The following is a 17,856-nucleotide window of genomic DNA, read 5'->3' as shown; positions in this document are numbered from 1 at the left end:
CTCTGTGTGTCCTTGCTGCGACCTGATACCAGGTAAGACATTATGCTTAGTGACCTTAATGAGGGACAGGGACCAGACAAAGGAGGGATTTGTGTTTTTCCTGGGCTGTGTGTGCATCTTTAGCCACTTCTGATGCACTGAGAGCCAGGTGAGCTTTTAGGAGGGAGGAAAACTGTTGCACTGGCAGTGATGGAACTTGGTTGTAAGGGAAGGGCTCTACCCCTGCTTCTCCCATGGCCCTTGTGCTGGTGCCTTCTCCCCTTCATTACTCTTGTGGGCTTTTCAGTACATGCTGGGTGTGGAACTGATTTCCAGCAGCATTGCCTAATCTGAAGGGTCAAAGAGGGCAGGAGAATCCATGGTCAGTGCTTCAAACATTCATATAGCCTTGGTTTCAGTAGTGGATGCTTGCAAAGAAAACCAGCACAGGAAGTTTCTGCCTGCTGGGAAACATTAGGAATTCACCAGTGGGAAAGGTCCACCCTGCATGGGTCTCCTCTGGAGCTCATCTCAGATGGCTCAGGGGTACCCAGCTGACCCATAGGAGTGGTATTTCACCCCTGGAGCCCATCAGGGGAGATTGAATTTATCTGAAGGTGCTAGACCTGACATCTGCTAGACTGTTGGAGAGAAACTTCGGAAGTTGCAATGTTTGGAAGCAAAGCCAGGATGACTGCAGCAGTCTTGAACTGAATCCAGCTCTGCATACTGACAGCACGAAATCCGTATTCTCAATGGGGACATCTCCTGTTTTCTATGTTACTTGCTACATTACTGATTTTTTTGCAGCCTGGCCAACAGCTCTAGCTCTCTAGATAACTTTACAATAATGTAAGATGATCCTGGCTGCTACATCTCATCAGCTTAGATTCTAAACTGTAAATCAGATTTGCAAACCAGATCTTTTCAAGGTTCTCTCCTTTCTTAGAGGTCAAAACAGCTATCAGTCAAATGCTTTAGGCTGACCTGTGTGATTAAAATAGGTCAGTCTTTACAAAGGCACCCCAGTGCTTTGGTTGCTCTTTCACACCTATCTATGGAAAGCTAAAAAATGTAGCTTTTAAAAGCTACAGACTGGAGGCCTGTGCCTCCATTCTCCCAAGGCATCAGAGCTCACTGTCTCCTCTGGGGGCCTGAAGATGCTTAAATAGGCATCAGACTGGAGGTGAGTGTTGCCTTCTCCACAGCTGATGGCTGCAATACTGATTGCCATCCTTTGGTTCTGTTGATAATGTATTTCAGATCATTAGTTTTAATTAAAACTGTTGCCCTTGTCTTAAAAAAACCTCAAAACAATTAATGTATTATGGTACACACATAGTCTTCACATTAAAAAAATAAAAATCTTTCTACTTTATCAAATCAGGTCAGGACCAATTTAGCCGGAATTAAGCACTTACTTATGTAAACCACTGAGGTTAGGATGTTGCCCTTGGCTCCTTCAATAGCCATTACAGAAAGAAGAGGGAGGCTGAATTATCCCCTAATGATGGTCCTTTGTTACAGCAGTTATTGTACAACACTCCAGTTAAGCAGGTTTTCCACCCGGGCTTCTTAATCCACTGACTAAAGAAAAGTTAGGTGTCAAAATAAACCTGCCTACAAGTGGCCTAAAGTGTAACAGCTGGTGGGGCTGGAAGAGCAGAGGCAGAAACACCCAGCTGGGCAGGTCCCTGTGTTTGGGACTCTGCATCGCACAGTGCAAGAGCAGCCCTGGGAGCTGGGGCACAGCACTGCTGGGAGCTCTGGGATCCTGTGACAGCCCTGGATGGGATGTCACAGGATGAACCCACAGGAGCTCAGGGCTCTGAAGCAGGGCTGCCAGAGCAAGCTGAGGAGAAGTGCACTCCTCATCCTCACCACTGCCTGCCCATTCCCACCGTGCTAGGCGGGCAGGGAAGCTCCAGCCACCTCCTTGGGCAGGAGCAAGGAAACCACAGGGAGCCCCGGGATGGTGCTTGGGTGTCACGGTGCTGGCCCAGGGCTGTGCCCTTTGGCTGTCTGCACCCTCAGAGCCCACTCTCTTGTCTTCTGCTGCTCCTCACCAGTGCCCTCCGTCCACAGCCCAGCTCCAGTCCCTTCCTGCCCACCCCAGGCCAGCCCTGCTGCTCCAGCAGGAGATCTGGAGCCTTGGTAGATGTTTGGGGTTTTTTTTTTTAAAGCACTCTAGGACCATGCCAGTGGCTATCTCAGCTGCAGACAGTTTCTAGGTTAATGATCCATAACGTGTGGCTCAGTGGCTGAGGACTGAATGGATGCCACTGAAGCCCACGGTGAAATTTGCAGGTGGGCTGGGATTTAACTCTGTGTCAGTGTGGAGCTGGGCTCCCCCAGAGCTCCAGAAAAATCCACAAATTTGGGGTGTGTCAGCTTTCTTGTGCAACACAAGTAGGAGTTTCTGAACACTGTTTAGAACCTCTCAGGAGGCATTCAGCCTAGTGTCTTGGCTGAAATTGAGTGAATGATTGTGCTGTCCCCTGGTTTCATTCCAACTCTCTGGGAAGCAGAGTGATTCATGAGGGTGGATGGGACTTGATGCTCTTTCCCCCACGGGATTTGGCACCAGGGTGGTGCTAAGAGCTTATACTCACAAATATTTTGTGTTTTCATGCTGTTACTTCAATGGACTCTCATGCAACATTAGGCTCTGATGCTGGGAATCTGTCTCCATAGACTGGTTCTCAAGGCTGTGTATAGTTTAGTAATTTTATGCTCTTGGAAAACTGATCTATGAACATTTATGTTTGTTTATGCGTAGAGTTTGTGATGTGAAACAAAATACATGTTTTTCTCAGAGGCCAAACAGAACAGCTCAGCTCTTAGTCTCCAAATAGCATCCCAGATAATTTATTTTGTTGACAGCTGGTACAATGTGCTGCTAATCCAACAGTAGTTACTGCACATTAGCAGCCATACATCAGCTGCCTCAAAGCACTTTGGCATGCTCCAATAAATCAATTCCACTATAAAGCTCAGGGCAGATCTCTCCAGCATGCAGCAGCCCCAGTTTGGAGGGAGAGGTGAAAGTTTGGTGCTTGGCCAGAGGAGGCTGGCTGTGTCCATCAGTGATCCCAAGACTGAGTTTAGGACTAGAGCTTCTTGCTCACAGCACTTCATCTTTAAATAATCTTGTAGGAAATGTCTTGCCATAGCAAGTGTGTCTGACATTCCTGAGCCCTCGCTGAACGAAATTAAGAGAACCAACTTGGTGGGTTTTTCCCGAGGTTGCTACCAGGTAACTCCAGCCCAGATGATTGCAGAGGAAAGTTACAGAGTACTGAGAAACTTGTCTGAAATCCATTAGTATCCTCGTTTAGTGTTTTCAGTAGTGCTTTCATCAGGGACCATGTGTTTCTTTACACTTCCACTGACCATAAAGGTATGAAGAAACACATGGTCCCCGATGAAATGCATTACTGAAATGCACCTCCAGCAGCTGTGAAGGTACCTCTTAACACAAAATGCTGTGAGAGACACAGTTAGAGGCTGCAGATTTCTTTTCCTCCTTCATCATCATTTGTGGCTCAAAATTCACGTGGTCTTCTCTGGGAAAGAGCTGTGAGAGACGTGAGCCCCTTGCCTGTAACCTCAGAGGCAGAAAGCAGGCAGAGCCAGAGCTGAGCTAAATGAGAAAAACCTGCTCATCTCCAAGGTTTTAAACCTTCTGCATCCCAGCTGGCCCCATCCCCGATTTGTGGGGCCAGAGGAAAAGTCTGTAAGCATTTAGACTGTTTCATGGACTCTGACTTTCCCCAGCATCATCAGTGCCTTGTGCACGAAGGGGCAGCAGCTCCCTCATCACATCCCTTCTCAGTGGCCAAGAGGGGCTGTGGCTCTGCTCCTGTCCCCCCTACCCTGCCTGGCTCAGCTGCAGCCTTGCACATGCCTTGGCTGTGCTAGAGCAGCAGCAAGCACCAAAACACAGTTTATTGGAATCTGACAACTGTTGTTGATGTTTGTTTGTTTTTTGGTTTTTAAAAAAATTTTCTTTGTGATTAAATGCTTCAGCTCCAGAGGATGGGCCCTGGTGTATGTGCTACTTTAGTTACCCCTAATCAGGGCTAGGGGTGGAAGGGAAGGGAGCAAGCACCCAAACAATGGGCAATCTGGATTAAAAAACATTTAAATATTTAGATCTCTCTCTGCTTCAAATATCAGATCTGTTTTAGTGTTTCTTTAATAGGACACATCCACAAGGGCTCACATGAGTCTGTGGACTCGAGTTTAAGACTAAAACAAGCATTTCTCACAGTGATGGATAGACCATCTGCCACTCTTCCCTAGTCCTCATGACTGAGTGGTTAAATAAGAAGGAGCCATTCAGCATCTGCCAATTGTGCCTTTCCAGTGACCTTTCAAAAAACTGACTTCTTTTTGACTAAAAATAAATTTTACATTACCAAGCCAATGAGGCAGACTTCCCTGTGTATTTTGAATAACACCATTGTTTTGAAATATATCTTGGCTCCCACGTAACAACAGCCTGATGGTAACAAAAAAGGTGGTTTAAATTGGTTCTGTTTATTGGCTGATATTCAAAACACAGTAAGAAAGTTGAGCTTCTGTGCTATCCTGTGACATGCCATCATTAGCACCTCATGAAATGAGAGGAAGGGAGAATAAAATCGCCTAAACATTTCTGGAAACCTTCTCTGAGCTACTTTTTTATTCAGGAATTTTCACTTTCAGAGCACCTCTGTTGCAGACTATTTCCCCATAATGACGTGTCTAGACTTTGATGGAAAAATTTCCAGGCAGCTCTTATTTCTCTGTCCTCTTTTCCCTTTCCATCCAGGGGTGAGCAGTTGGTGTGGTGATGATGATGTCCAAAATGGGAAGCAGACTCTGAACTGAGCCAGTTCCTCGAGGAAAGCCCTTCCTTTGGGGTTTGATGTGCCCAGATATGCACATACAGAAAAGCCTGGCCTGAAGTAGGGTGGGATTGGTCCTTAAAAGAAGAATTTGGTAGCAGAGGTGAAGTTGCAGAAGCAGGGAAAAGGCAAGGTAGGATTTTGAGGGTGCCAGGCTGTAATGATTTGCTTTATATCTGTACATAAAAATGCATTTGCAGCATGTGTCTGTTAGATCACTGACACAATTTCAGATGCTTCCTCTACAATTTACAGACCTTTTCTTAAATCCAGACCAGTTCTGTTGTATCTTTTGAAAGCTATAAATACCTTCAAGACAGATAAATTTTCCTGGCTTTTGTGAGAACCAAATGGCAGCATGACAGACCTGCCAGCCTTGCAAATGCAGATTTTTTTATCAAGAAGGACCACTACTACATGGTAGTGACGTGTGGCTGCAAACTGACCCTGCTAAAGGGAGAAAGCAGGAAAAGTGACTTCTCTCAGCTCTGCTCATTTGAGGGCTCAGCCTCTCATTTTCCTATTCTTTGGCTCTTCTCCAATTCCTGTGTTTTTGAACTTGTATTTTCCCTCATAATAAGACTGATATCATAGGGATTTGCATGGAAACTGATGCCCTCAGCTCATCTCAGAATTCAACAGTCTCTTGTTCCTAATGGAAAAAAATATGTGAGATTTCCAGACAGCCCCAGTTTATGTGGTGAGTGATCTGCTAGCCTATATGCAGAGCCTAGTGTGATGCCTCCATCTAATTTAATGAAACCAGATGAGAAATAGAGAAAAAAGTAGATGTTAATGTGGTGTGTGCATGTGTAAGTGTTAACCAGGTCAGTGTTTCTCTGCTGCCCCACGAGGCCTGGCCTCTGTCACCTTGGCTGTGTGAAGAAAAGACCCCAAGTTGCTGGGTTTTCCCCAAAGAGAGCAAAACCACTGTTGTTTTGGGGCCCTACAGTGACCCTCTGCCGTGTCAAGCTCCCTGCAGACACAAGCAAGTATCAGCAATGGTTTCTAAGTTCTGATGAAGTTGTTTGGTACAGTATCCAGTCCTTTTTGGGGGTTAGCTTGTTGGTCTAAAGGAAGGTTGACTCCAAATTCTACTGTCTGAAATGAACCATTCCTCCTCCATCTAGCAGCAGGTGAAGGGATTTTCAGGAGATGGTAGGACTGGTAGGAGGAAACCCCTCTAAAAGCCCTGTGCCCTCGGGCTCGGGTACCCTCATTTGGAACCAGCAAAGGAGGGCTGACAGAAATGGATCCTGAACCATTTTCAGACATGCCAGATGGATGGATTATACTGGGAATGTCATTCATCCAGAGGGAAGAAGCTAATGGATAGGCCATGTGTGTCTTGGCCCTTTTAGCATATTTACTTCCTTGCCAAAGCTTTGGGGAAAACAACCTGCTTTTAATGGAAGCTTGCCCAAACAACACCCAAACACTGACACAAGTCTCTGAGTGGCAAGTTTGAATCTACCTGGCCTGTTGGCTCACTGCTTCAGAAGCCAAGCTTCAGTGCAAGCAGTGAACAAGTGGCAGAGTGATGCTCCTGCCTGGTGCAACGTGAAGCAGCCGAGGCAGGAATGTGCACCAGAGAGCCAGCTCAATGTAAATCAAGACCTACTTTAGCATCAAATTATGTATTCTCAGCTTTTAGAGGCTTGGCCTCAGGCCGTGTTTTCATGTTCAGCTCACCCTGTGCTTTAACTGGAGCTGAGAAAGTTGCTGACTCTGTCCTGTGAAACCTCAGCTGCCTGGATGGGGAGCTGGCCTGACTCAGTGCCAGCGTCATGCTCAGACCCACTGCCTGCTCTGAAGACACTGAGTTCCTGTGCCCGACCCCGTGTGAGAGCCTCTCCCCATCTGCAAGCCAGATTAACCAGGTCCCTGCCAGTTCTAGGAAAATGCCATTGGCCTGAAATAACGGGCTCAATGTGTGTCCTTGTCCTGGATGCCCAAGCTTGAGCGGATGGTTTTTCCTCCCACGTGCACACAGGTGTTCTCTCTTTGGGAAACACGCTGGAACAGTTGATCCCATTTGTGGCTTTTTGTTAAGCTTCCAGCCTTGAGGGGCAGAAGTTGTTTCAGTGAAAGGAAATAGAGTTTTGAGGTGTGTGTGGGCTGGACTCCTGCCTTGTTCTTGGGGATGCTAAAGTCCCCAATATCTGGGGCTTTTTGACTGTTGGGTGTGCAGGAGCTGAGGGAAGCAGCAGTGGGTGGATGTCTGCAGGTCTCACCTCCATCCTGATGGGAAGGGAGTCACTGAGAAGTGCCTGCTCTTCTTGCAGCTGCTGAGATCCACCCCCAGATCCACCAGGATGCACAGCAAAAAAGGCCTTTTTCCACATGTGTCAAAATTAGGGACGGGAAAGTGTTTATTTTTATACTATGTGTAGGTGCTTTCTGGCTTTCTTTGGAGACATCCTCTCTGCCCTCAATTCCTTTTCTCCTCTCCTGCCTCCTATGCTCCCCCTCACTATCCCTGATGAGTTCCTCCTGCTCCCAGGAGTTGGGGCTGGCAGGCTCCTCTGTGGCTGGAGGGATTGGCCCTGGCAGCTGTGCAGGAGCCAGGGTGGTGCAACCTGGGTGCCCTCCCGGCCCCTGACTCACTGCAGGGGGAACCACATCCCTCCCAGGGAGCTGAAGTGATCCCCCTTGAACTCCAGGCCTCTTTCCACCTCTTTCCCATCCACTTTTGGGTTTTAGGATTCAGAGAGGAGGAAGGGTGTTGTACAGAAGGGCTCTCTGAAAGGGACCAGGGCTGCAGATGGACATCGTCACTGCCCCGCACGGCATTTGACACCTGCTTTCTTGGGAAGGGCAATGTGGATATTTCTCTCTGCCTGATCATCTGAGAGGGGTTGCTTTGGCATGACTCAGGAGTGACTGACTTTGCCCGAAATAAAGATTCCTTGCAAGCATGCATCACTCTTCCAGAAGATTGTGATTCACCGGAGGTTTGCCTCCACCCTCTTTGGTATAGTCTACAGCTGTGATTCCCTTTGGAGACTTTTTTGGGTTTCTTTCAGCCCAAAACATAGCTTTGAGAAGGGGATTTGTGTATCCTGGGCCAAATTCTTCTCCCATTCAGTGTATGTGGGCCAAGTTGCTCAGACCCCTGGTGGCCACATCCAAGTTCTCCATTTCGTATCGAGTTCTCACATCAGACAGGCATTAAAAGGCATTGTCACGGGCATTTACTCTGATTTTCTGTGCTTAGCATCTGCCTCAGATTCCCTCCAGTATTCTGCTCCAAGCCCTTAGTCTCTGCCTGCTCGGAGACACGGGTCTGTATCCAAGATCTGAGGGGGAGACCTGTCTCTGTGACTGAATATTGGCAGCAGCTGATCATAAAATCTTTCCAGTGCATGGAAAGGCTTCCAAGGAGACTCCAGCTGATTCCACCTGGTCATCTCAAATGCACCACATAGAGGGGATCTAAAACTGCAGCTTATTTTGCTGTCCTTGCTTCTGCGTGCTTGTTTGCCTTTAAGTAATTGCATCTCATTTAATCGTGTTTTTCTAGGTATTTGATCTGATTATTAATTTATGGCATACCTTGCTGCCTTTGCTGAGCTTTTCATGCTGCGTCCCCTCATTTTTATCTTCTGATGCTCACTCTCCAAGGACCTGTGCTTCTGCCTGAATACCATGTTAACCTTGGACACCAGATGCTTGTTCTTTTACCCCAAGGTCCCAAATCACCTCTGGCGAAAGCTGACATTGTCTTAAAACCTCTGAATGCAATATAAGTGATGTTCTGGCCTTGGAAACAGGAGGCTGCATGCAGATTTGGGCCCAAGCTCCTCATCTCCCCCATTTGTGACCAGAAATGCTCTTGTACCTTCTCCAGTCCCCTCATCATCTGCCTCAGATTTCAATGCATCACAAAAGGAGGGGAAAAAAGCTTTTCAGACCCCCCAGCAGCCCAGCCAGAACTAGTTTGTACTGATTTAGCAAAGTTTTGAAAACCTTAGAAGCTGTTGGTCCGAGGCTTGCCCCTCTGTGGTAAGGAGACTCAAGCAACTAGGAGCCTTTGAGGATGTGCCCAGCGAAGAAGGTGCAAACACTTGAGGGTGAATGTTATGAAATCTGGAGAGCATTTTAAAAGGACATTTAAATATTTAACAGTGACAAAGTGGCTCAAAGAATTGCCTGGGGAGTAGCTCACAGTCCCACTGTTGAAGTGATTGTTAGGAAAGGTCAAATAGCAAACTGCTGAGGACACTCACATCGAGCCAAAAGTCATGTTCTCCTTCAGGACGGTGTATCTGATCTGCTCAGGTCAAACAGTCATCCCTGTTTTTGTCTGCCTTGCTGAGACAAGAACGTTTTAGGAAGCTAAAGCTAAAGCTATGACAAGTATTCAAAACACATCAAGGAGACTCCAAACTGTCTCAAACCTGATTTCAGGGCAGACGTCAGAAATTATTGCAGCATTTTAATCCTTTGCTTGACTTGTATCACATTTTTAAAACTTTTTCTAAAACCAGAAAGGCTGAAGCTTCACTTAAAAAGAAGGGGGAAATTTCACCTAATGTGATCTCAAAGCAGAACTCTGAATAAAAAGTGAGTTCTCCAAAATAAATACGTTTGAGCTCAGAAGTGGAAAAAAAAAGCGTTTCTTCAGATATAACCAACTTAAGCGTGGTGGGTCTGACTTTGCCAGGTGCTCTGTCTTTGTTGGTGTTCACTATTTAGAAAAGTTTCTTTCAGAAATGCTGTAGGAACTTCTCAGTTTGCTCTCTTTTAGCAGGACATTTAAGGAACTGGACTGTAAATCACTCTGGACTTCAAATAAGCCTTTGATTTCACTTTAGGCTTCTCAAGCAGAGGTAGTGACAGGTATGTAGGTCCATGGTAAGCAATGGCAATCAAAAAGATATTTCCAGCTATTTTTGTTGCCCCTTTGCAGCTCTTCCACGGCGTTATGACCTAATTCTCACCTTCCCCTCAAATATTTCCTAATCATGAGACACTAATTTTGGATTCACGATTTAGATCAGATAACAGGAAGAAAGTCTTCATTGTGAGGGTGGTGAGGCACTGGTGCAGGTTGCCCAGAGAAGCTCTGAATGCCCCATTCCTGACAGTGTTTAAAGACAGGTTGATGGGGCTTTGAGCAGCTCGGTGTAGTGGCAGGTGTCCCTGCACATGGCAGGGGGTTGGTGTCTTCTACCCAAAATGTTCTGGGGTTCTATGCTGCAAATCACACAGCAGCCCCTTCTTGCATTCACCATAAATACAAACCAAGGTCTCCCACAAGCGTCTCAGAAAGTCAGGAGCTCCCAGATCTATTAATCTGTTAATGAGGCTTCACAGCTTTTTCCAAGCTCAGAAATGTAAAATGATTTTCTGTGAGTCCTGTCCTGTGCATTTCTTTGCAGTGTTACCTTTGCCTTGACGAAGTGCTCTGCCGGAGGTGAGGTACTCGTCCACCTGCAAAGACAGAAGCTGAAAAAGCTCTTGGTGGGAGAGAATATTGGGGAAAGCGTGGAAAGAGTCTGGTGAAGGAAGACTTGGTGGAAAAATTATTATTTTTTTACATGCAGGAGCAGCTGACAAATCCATCCCGTCTGTGCTTTCTGTCGGCATTACAAAATTAGAAAGTTGTTTTCCAATGAACATGAAACTGCTGAAGAACAGAAACTGAAGTGCTGTAAATAGTGCTGGGATCTTTGAAGCCACAAAGAGGAGACTGTTCTGCTGGGAGATGCCAGGCCTGGGAACACGGCTTTCCTTTGTCCGTGCGTCATTATGCAGCAGCTGGCGTGCGCTGAGCACGACTCCCAGATTTGCTTGTGCTGCTAACTCAGGACAAAGAGGCAGTGGCTGCCTGGGAGTGGTGGCCAAGAGAGCTCTAAGTCCTTCAACCCACCTGGCTCAATGGGGCAATGGTCTTCTGTGGATACACGTGGTAGGGTAAAGAACCGGTCTGCAGGCAAAATTTGCTCAAATTATCAGAGATAATTGTTTCTGTTTTGTCTTGGAAGGGATAAAGAAATCCCAGTTCTTTCTTTTAGGAGATACAGCTCAGCATTCCAGTGCACTGTTTGAGCAGTTTGGCTTAAAACGCAGCTGAGGAAGCAACAGGCACTGATGGGGTTAGTCCTGAACCTGGCTGAAACCTCTCCGTGGATACACCCCAAGGGGAATCACAGGGTACTTTGGACACAGCTCCCCAAAAGTGTCACCTAATAAGAGATGGTTGAGCTGAGCCCAAACACACAAGACAGCTGTAGGAGCCCGTTATGTTTTGCCTGGTGCAAATGCATGTCTTTGGGGAATTTAGACCCCATCCTACACCCCTGTCCGATTTCTGGATGGATGGTGTCTCGTCTTGAAACTTGGAGCTATTTTCTTCCACCAGTTGTCCGTGGCTGGGCCTCAGCTTTGCACAGCCCCTGCTCAGCTTTCAGTGTTGAAAGCAAGGAGGGTCATTAAATCCCACTGACCTTCAAAAGAGCCCCAAATGAAACCCTAACATTGTTTTTAATAAAGGTGCTGGCTCTGAAGGGTTTTGTCTCATGCACCTCATGCCAGATAATGGCACAAGAGAGGCTTGTAAATGGGAACTTTATTAAACTTTATTAAAGGAGTCACAGGAGCGAGGGCTGCACCTTTCAGCCTTTCCATGGGAGAACCCCTGCGTTAAAGCTTAGTTTTTAAATTAGGCTATGGAAAGCAGGTTTAACCACTCAGAGTGACTTTATCACATGTGTATGCATGGAAACGTTTTCTTAACTAATGAACACATGGTGAAGTGGTTAATTGATTGTAGGTGCCTGGGAGCCTCCATACATTGCCCTGATTGATTGCCTGCTCAGCTTTTAGTCTCTGAATGGCTCCAGGAATGAATGTCCCATGGAGTCAAGCCTGAGGACAGACAACCACAAAACAGGAGGGTTAGGCACAGTTTCACCAAGGAACAGTAGCCAAGATCTGGGGGAAAAACCTGCCAAGATCATCAGCTGAAGTAAGTAACTCAAGAAGGAGCTGGGCAAGTTTCCAGAGCTGCAGAGTATGAGGTAAAGCCATTAACAGGATTTTTGGTTTTAAGATAATGAGAGATTGGTTAGTGATTGGGATTTCCTGGACTCCTGAGGCTTAGGAAATACTAGAAACATGGATGTGGAAGGCTGGCCTTGGGAAAGTGGGCTCAGGGGCTGCTCTGTGCCAGCAACCAGCCTCCCCTGGCCCAGTGCCCTGCAGAAGGAGGTGCCTGGCAGGATCCGTGTCACATTGGTGTTCCCAAAGACGAGGGAAGGGTGAGCTGCCCCATTTGGCCCGGCACTTGACAGCCATGGGGCAGCAGCTGGTGGTCTGTACCCAGAGAAGGAGGGAGTTACCTCCAAGGCACGGGGTCTTTCAGCTATTTTTATTATGTCCCATTGTTTGGACAAAAGAGGTTGTGCTTTTCAGGGACAAAATTCACAAAAACCAGACCACAAGAGCACAATGAGGTGTCTGCTTACAAATTGAATCTCTTGGGGGTTTAATGCCAAACTCTGCCCTTGCATTTGGAGAAGCCATAGAGAAGGTTTTTCATTGTAAGGGTTTTCCAACAGTGCTGTGGTGAAAAGGAGGATTGCATAAAAATGAATTGACCACTGGCTGTGAGCTCTAAGTCCAAGCAGAAATGGTCAGTGTGTGCTGGCACCCTGCTGAACAGCCAGCAGGAGCTTGGATGATGATGGATTAGCCATTTCATTGAGCTTCTTACTTGTCTGTGCCCTTAGGCTCCTCCTGTGCACCTGCGTGCTGGGGCTGGAGCTGACCCTCTCAGATCCCACCAGAGAACTGCCATTGGGCTGCCCTTTGGGGCATGGTGGTCCCTGGCCTGGGAGCCAACATGTTTGCCATGCCCACTAGGAGAGGTAAGAGAACCCCCAAAATCCTCTGGTTGCTCTCTTCTTGTTATTTTTTAAAAATATGCACAAGATAAAAATAGCATAAATTAACAAAGCCCATCAGCCTAAATGAAGAGAGATCTTCAGGTGGGCCTGCAAGATGGAGCTGGACTTTTCCTAGCGCACCTTGTTACAATTAGATAGCGTCAAACCTGGTACGAGCATGTACCATTGCCTCTGGCTGGGCAAGGGTTAATGTGATTCATGGAATGTCTCATGCCTTTAAGTTTTTTCCATAAGCAAATGATCATTGCAAATCTCTTGGCATGCTTTGCAGCAATCGCCAACAGATCAAATAAATATTAATAAAATATTTAGCTCTTCAGAAAAGGGTTAAACCACACTACCAGCTGTGTCTTCACAAACACCACAGTATCTGAACTGCAGAAGTAATGTTCAAATGCCATCTGTAATGGAACAAGTTACTTTTATGCCTATGCATAGAACTTGTGTCTGTGACTCCCTGAGGAGTTTGCTTCATCTTGGCATTTTTCAGTGTTAACCAAGGCTCCATGACTGATGGATACTCAGGAGTTTTAGTTACTAGAAATGGATACTCAAATACTTAAATATTTGTATGCATTAGCCCTTGTTAAATTAAAACTGTTTTAATCATGGGTTTGTTGCAAGAATCTTAATTCCTGTCATGACTTAATGTAATCCTGTACCATAATACCTTAATGCTGAGAAAGCCTCTCCCTGTTCCATTTTCCACCACTCTTTCCTGTAGGATGCGTGCTGGCCTTACAGGTGCTTGGGTGCACACTGGCACATCCTCCTTGGCGTGGACAAAACTGGCTGATTAGCACTCACATGAAAATATCAATTAATCAATCGTCAATAAGGTTAAAACCAGCAAATTCTTCCCAGCTGCAGTGATCCTGCTGAAGCAGGAGATAAGAAATGGGGAGGAATGGTGTAGGATGGGAGCTGTCACCCTGAGGCAGTGAAGGAGAACATCAGTGGCTACATCATTCATTAGGGACACGGTGGAAAGTCAGCAGCAGTGAGTATTGCAGCCTGGAAGGAACTGGAGATTCAGGCTCCAGGATGGTCCCTTGTGGTTTGGGTCCAGACCCACCCAAAACTCTGGAGAGGACTGAACAAATGATGCTTACCTAGTTTTGGACAGAGTGTGAAACTTGAGTGATTCCAAGGGGGTTGGTTAGGGTTCTTTTTAAAGCCATGAAGTGCTGAATTCCTGTTTTGAGGAAAAATTGACTAAGCTTTGACCTTCATTGCTTTGCCAGTCCAAGTTTCCCACATTCACACACATGCTTTTCCTAGAAGAAGTCATCCGGAGGAACAACGTGCCTTTTGTTAGGAGCAGCCGGCTCAGTTCAATAATGCTGCTTTCAGATCCCTCCCCGGCACGGAAAGAGCTCAGTGCCCTTTTGGTTTGCTGTCTCCCATTTCCTCAGGTTAGGCTGGGCTTTGCAGGCTGTGAGCTGACAGACAGGAGGCCCCAAGCCTTCTGAAGAGGTGTGTTTGTTTTCTGAAGCTTGCACTGAGCAGGTCTCAGCTCCAAGGCCGTGGAGGAGCTGCCCTGCCAAGCCTGGGCCTCCAAAGGGTGGCAGGGAGGAGCTGCTGGGTGGGATGAGGAGACACCAAGTCTGGAGTCTGACACCTACTCAGAGCCACTGTCCACAGCACTCGAGAGGAACAGAGCATAGAAAAGAGCTCTTTTTAGGGCTCCTCTGCCTCAATCTGTGCCTGGGCACACTTGTTTTTGGCTATTTGCTTTTGTTTGTGTCAGCTTGGCTTTGGCTTGTTTCCTGCCTCTTTCTAGCCAGCTCCTTGCATCTATTTATGCTCTCATTTATTTTAGAAAAGTTACTTCTCTCCTGGTTTCCCTCTTCATTTTTGCTGGTGGTGAAAGGGAGGATCTTTTCCCTTTCTGTTTTTACAGAGATTCACTACTACTTCCTGGTTTTTTTTTCCATCCTGCAAATGAGGCACACTAATGAGTGCACACACCAGTGCTCAAGAAATAGGAAGCTTTTAAACCTCCCCCCCCCCACTGGCTCTGATTTGGGTAACGGGTTTTGGGGCAGGTGTGGAGGGTGCAAACAAGGCCTCAAAAGGCTCATGTGACAGTTCTCTGCAGGGGTCATGCTTAGGTGTCAGTGCTGACACCTGCTGCAGATGCTTGCTCTACATTATGGTGTCCTGCTTTAGCAAACCACTTGTGCAGTCTTTTAGCCAAACCATCTGGATGAGGCTGAGAAGGGAGTGGAGGGTCTCGTGGAGGGGACTTGCAGGTGCCAGTGGGTGAGAGTTAACTTGTGTTAAGTGACTGTGCATCTGCCTGTCAATCCTGAGACCCCCTCCGGAGCTGCACTAACAGGAAGGATGATTAAAACAAGATAAAGGCTAATGGGCTGTGAGCTGCTTTTGACCAAACACCAGGATCTTTCAGCTGCTTTGTAAATCATTCAGATGCATTTATAGAAATGTTTTGCTCATATTTTGTGATTCCAAGTATAGGATTAACACTCTAAGATGCTAATTTTAAATGATGTTTTGGCCTTTGTCACTATCTAGTTCTAACTGAGTGATTTATCTGTGATATGCATGTGGATAAGAACTCACAGTTGATGAATTAAAAAGCAGAGGAGAAAAGGACATGTTTTCATTACATGATAAACTTCTTAGTGACTTCAGAGCTTTAAAACCACATAATTAAAGCTTTAATAAAACAATTCATACTTTTCTGCACCCAGTGCACAAGCAGCATTAATGTTGGCCCATGTTTGGGTATGGATGCAGCAGTTCAGGGCTTTGCTCCAGAATGTTGGGGTGTGGGGGCTTCTGCTGTGTTAATCCAGATCCTGGGGATTTTAAGACCTTCTGCTTCCAACCTGTCCTGCCTGCAAAAGACCAGAGCCCACAGGCTCCTTGATCTTATAGTGCTATTTGCAGCAGAGAGAGGAGTGATTTGAGGGGATGATGATGGTATTCTTTTTCTGAGCTGGTGCTAGAGGAGATGAGAATTTTGAGGTCCTCAATGCACTATGACACAGAGGGAAATCTGCTGTTTAGTGGGCATGAAGACCTTCTTGAGTGCAATGGCAATTGAGGGGACTTAAATGTAAGAATGAGGGAGAATAAGGCAACTTCTTAAAAAATGTTTTCAGTGGCACTTCCAGTGACTGCCCCCACTTCACTGCTCCATCAGTTCAGTGCATGTTCAGTGCTCAGCTACAACCTTTGCAGCAATATTTTTGAAATCACAGCAGGAGCAGGAAGCAATCTCTGGCCTCTTCAACAGAGAAGACAGCAGCAGAGGAGGTCAGTGATGACACAGGGAGCAGCTGCAGAGTGGCAGACCCATGTGCTGCAGGTCAGCATGGCCCTGGGCCAGCGTGGGCTCCACTCTTTGCTCTTCCTAACACGATTGCTGCCCTCACACACCAAGCTGGCAGCCAGTTTGCAGCATCTCCTCACTAGGGGCTTGCTTGCCAATCTGTGCCTGCTCTTGTCCCTTGCTCAGTCCTTGCTCCATGAAATCTGTGCTTAAGCATAAATATGGTCCTTCTCCAGAGTAATAACTGCAAATGTATTAGTGGGAGGGAGGTTGCTTTTCCTCTTGCACCTGGCTTGCTCTCTGGAACTGTGCCACCCTGAAAATGGGTCATGTCAGAAAACTGAGGACTATGGCAGCTGTATCACTACTCTGATTTTGCTGTTTTGGTCACATTATATGATTTCTTTCTAAAGGGATGCAGTGAGGTACTCAGTCCTCAGTACAGCAGAGAAGGAGAACAGTTTCAGTGTTCCCTTGTACCCTCCTGAAGAATCCCAAGGGAGCTGGAGACAGCACGAGACCTGCAGAGCAGTTTCAGATAATTCTGATGGAAAAAAAAAGGTGGTCATTTTGGTGCATCAAAATTCAACCACACTTCCTGCTGCTGAATGCAGCACTCAAGGGGAGCATCCTTGCTTCCAACAAACTGCATTTCTTTAAAAACCTCAAACTTATTCATAATTATAAATTTGGAAACCGAAGTAGGTGACCTTGCAGATGTTGAACCAAGCTGAAATGCAGATGTTGGTGCAGATGGTATGGAGCATGATTTAGCCATGACGACAGCAAAAATATGTGGGACACCATTCCTCATATCACCCTGCAGTATAACACATTTTCCTAACCATGAATGTTATTTGTGGACTTCTTCCAGACCACAGTCTGCATATAATATTGTCATCCTACTCAGCCTGGCCAGGGAAGCTCATATAAAATATTCATTTAATGATTTGAACTGAAAAGGCTGTTGCTAAGAATGGGCTTTCTATCAAGTCCTGATATAAAAAGAACCTTTTTTCCTTCATATTTGTGAGATGTGTTTAGTTTATAGGTGCTGAGTGAATATTTCCACCCTCAGTAAGAGGTTCCAGGGACCAGTAAATTTTGGCTTGTGCTAGAATGAACTTGTACATATTTAAAAAGCAAGCAAGCTCCTGCAATTGTATGCAGGGAACAGAGATGTTGTATCCTAGTCCCCATGCCGCTGTTCCATGAGGTTAACAAGCCTCAATTCATTCTGAGCACGTGCCTGGGAAGTTTATTTGATGCCTGGTGCTGAGGAGGAGGCCTTTGCACGAGAACTGAAGGCTCATGGCTCTGATGGGGTGCTGACCTTGGTAGCTGAGCTCCATCTCTGGGCCTGCCCATCCTCAGCCAGGCTGGCTTTGTGCTGCTTGGTGCCCACAGCTGGCCTTGGCCAGGGCATGGCACACCTCCCTGCTGCTCTGTGAGCCCAGTGTGCCTCCCCTGGGCACCCTCTCCTGGCCTCTCACCGGGGCTTGCACCGGGGTGGTCTGCTGCTGAGGCTGTGCCTGGTGGATCTTTCTGGCTACTTCATCTGCTTTTCTCACCTCCATACTGATCACACCTGCTTTGCTGCTCAAGTCAAGCCAGTTCAGAAAGCTGAGCAGGTTGAAAATGAGGAATTTGTCCTTTTTTTCCTCTGTTTGCTCTCTCTCCTTATGTTTCTTTTGGAACTGAGGGAACTCTGGTGCCAGGTTACACCGAGATTGTAGGGATCCACAGACTCAGGCAACCAGAGTCAGGGTCT

Source organism: Haemorhous mexicanus, chromosome 2, assembly GCF_027477595.1.
Source record: "Haemorhous mexicanus isolate bHaeMex1 chromosome 2, bHaeMex1.pri, whole genome shotgun sequence".
NCBI lineage: Eukaryota > Metazoa > Chordata > Aves > Passeriformes > Fringillidae > Haemorhous > Haemorhous mexicanus.
Note: the sequence above shows the minus strand (reverse complement) of the source record.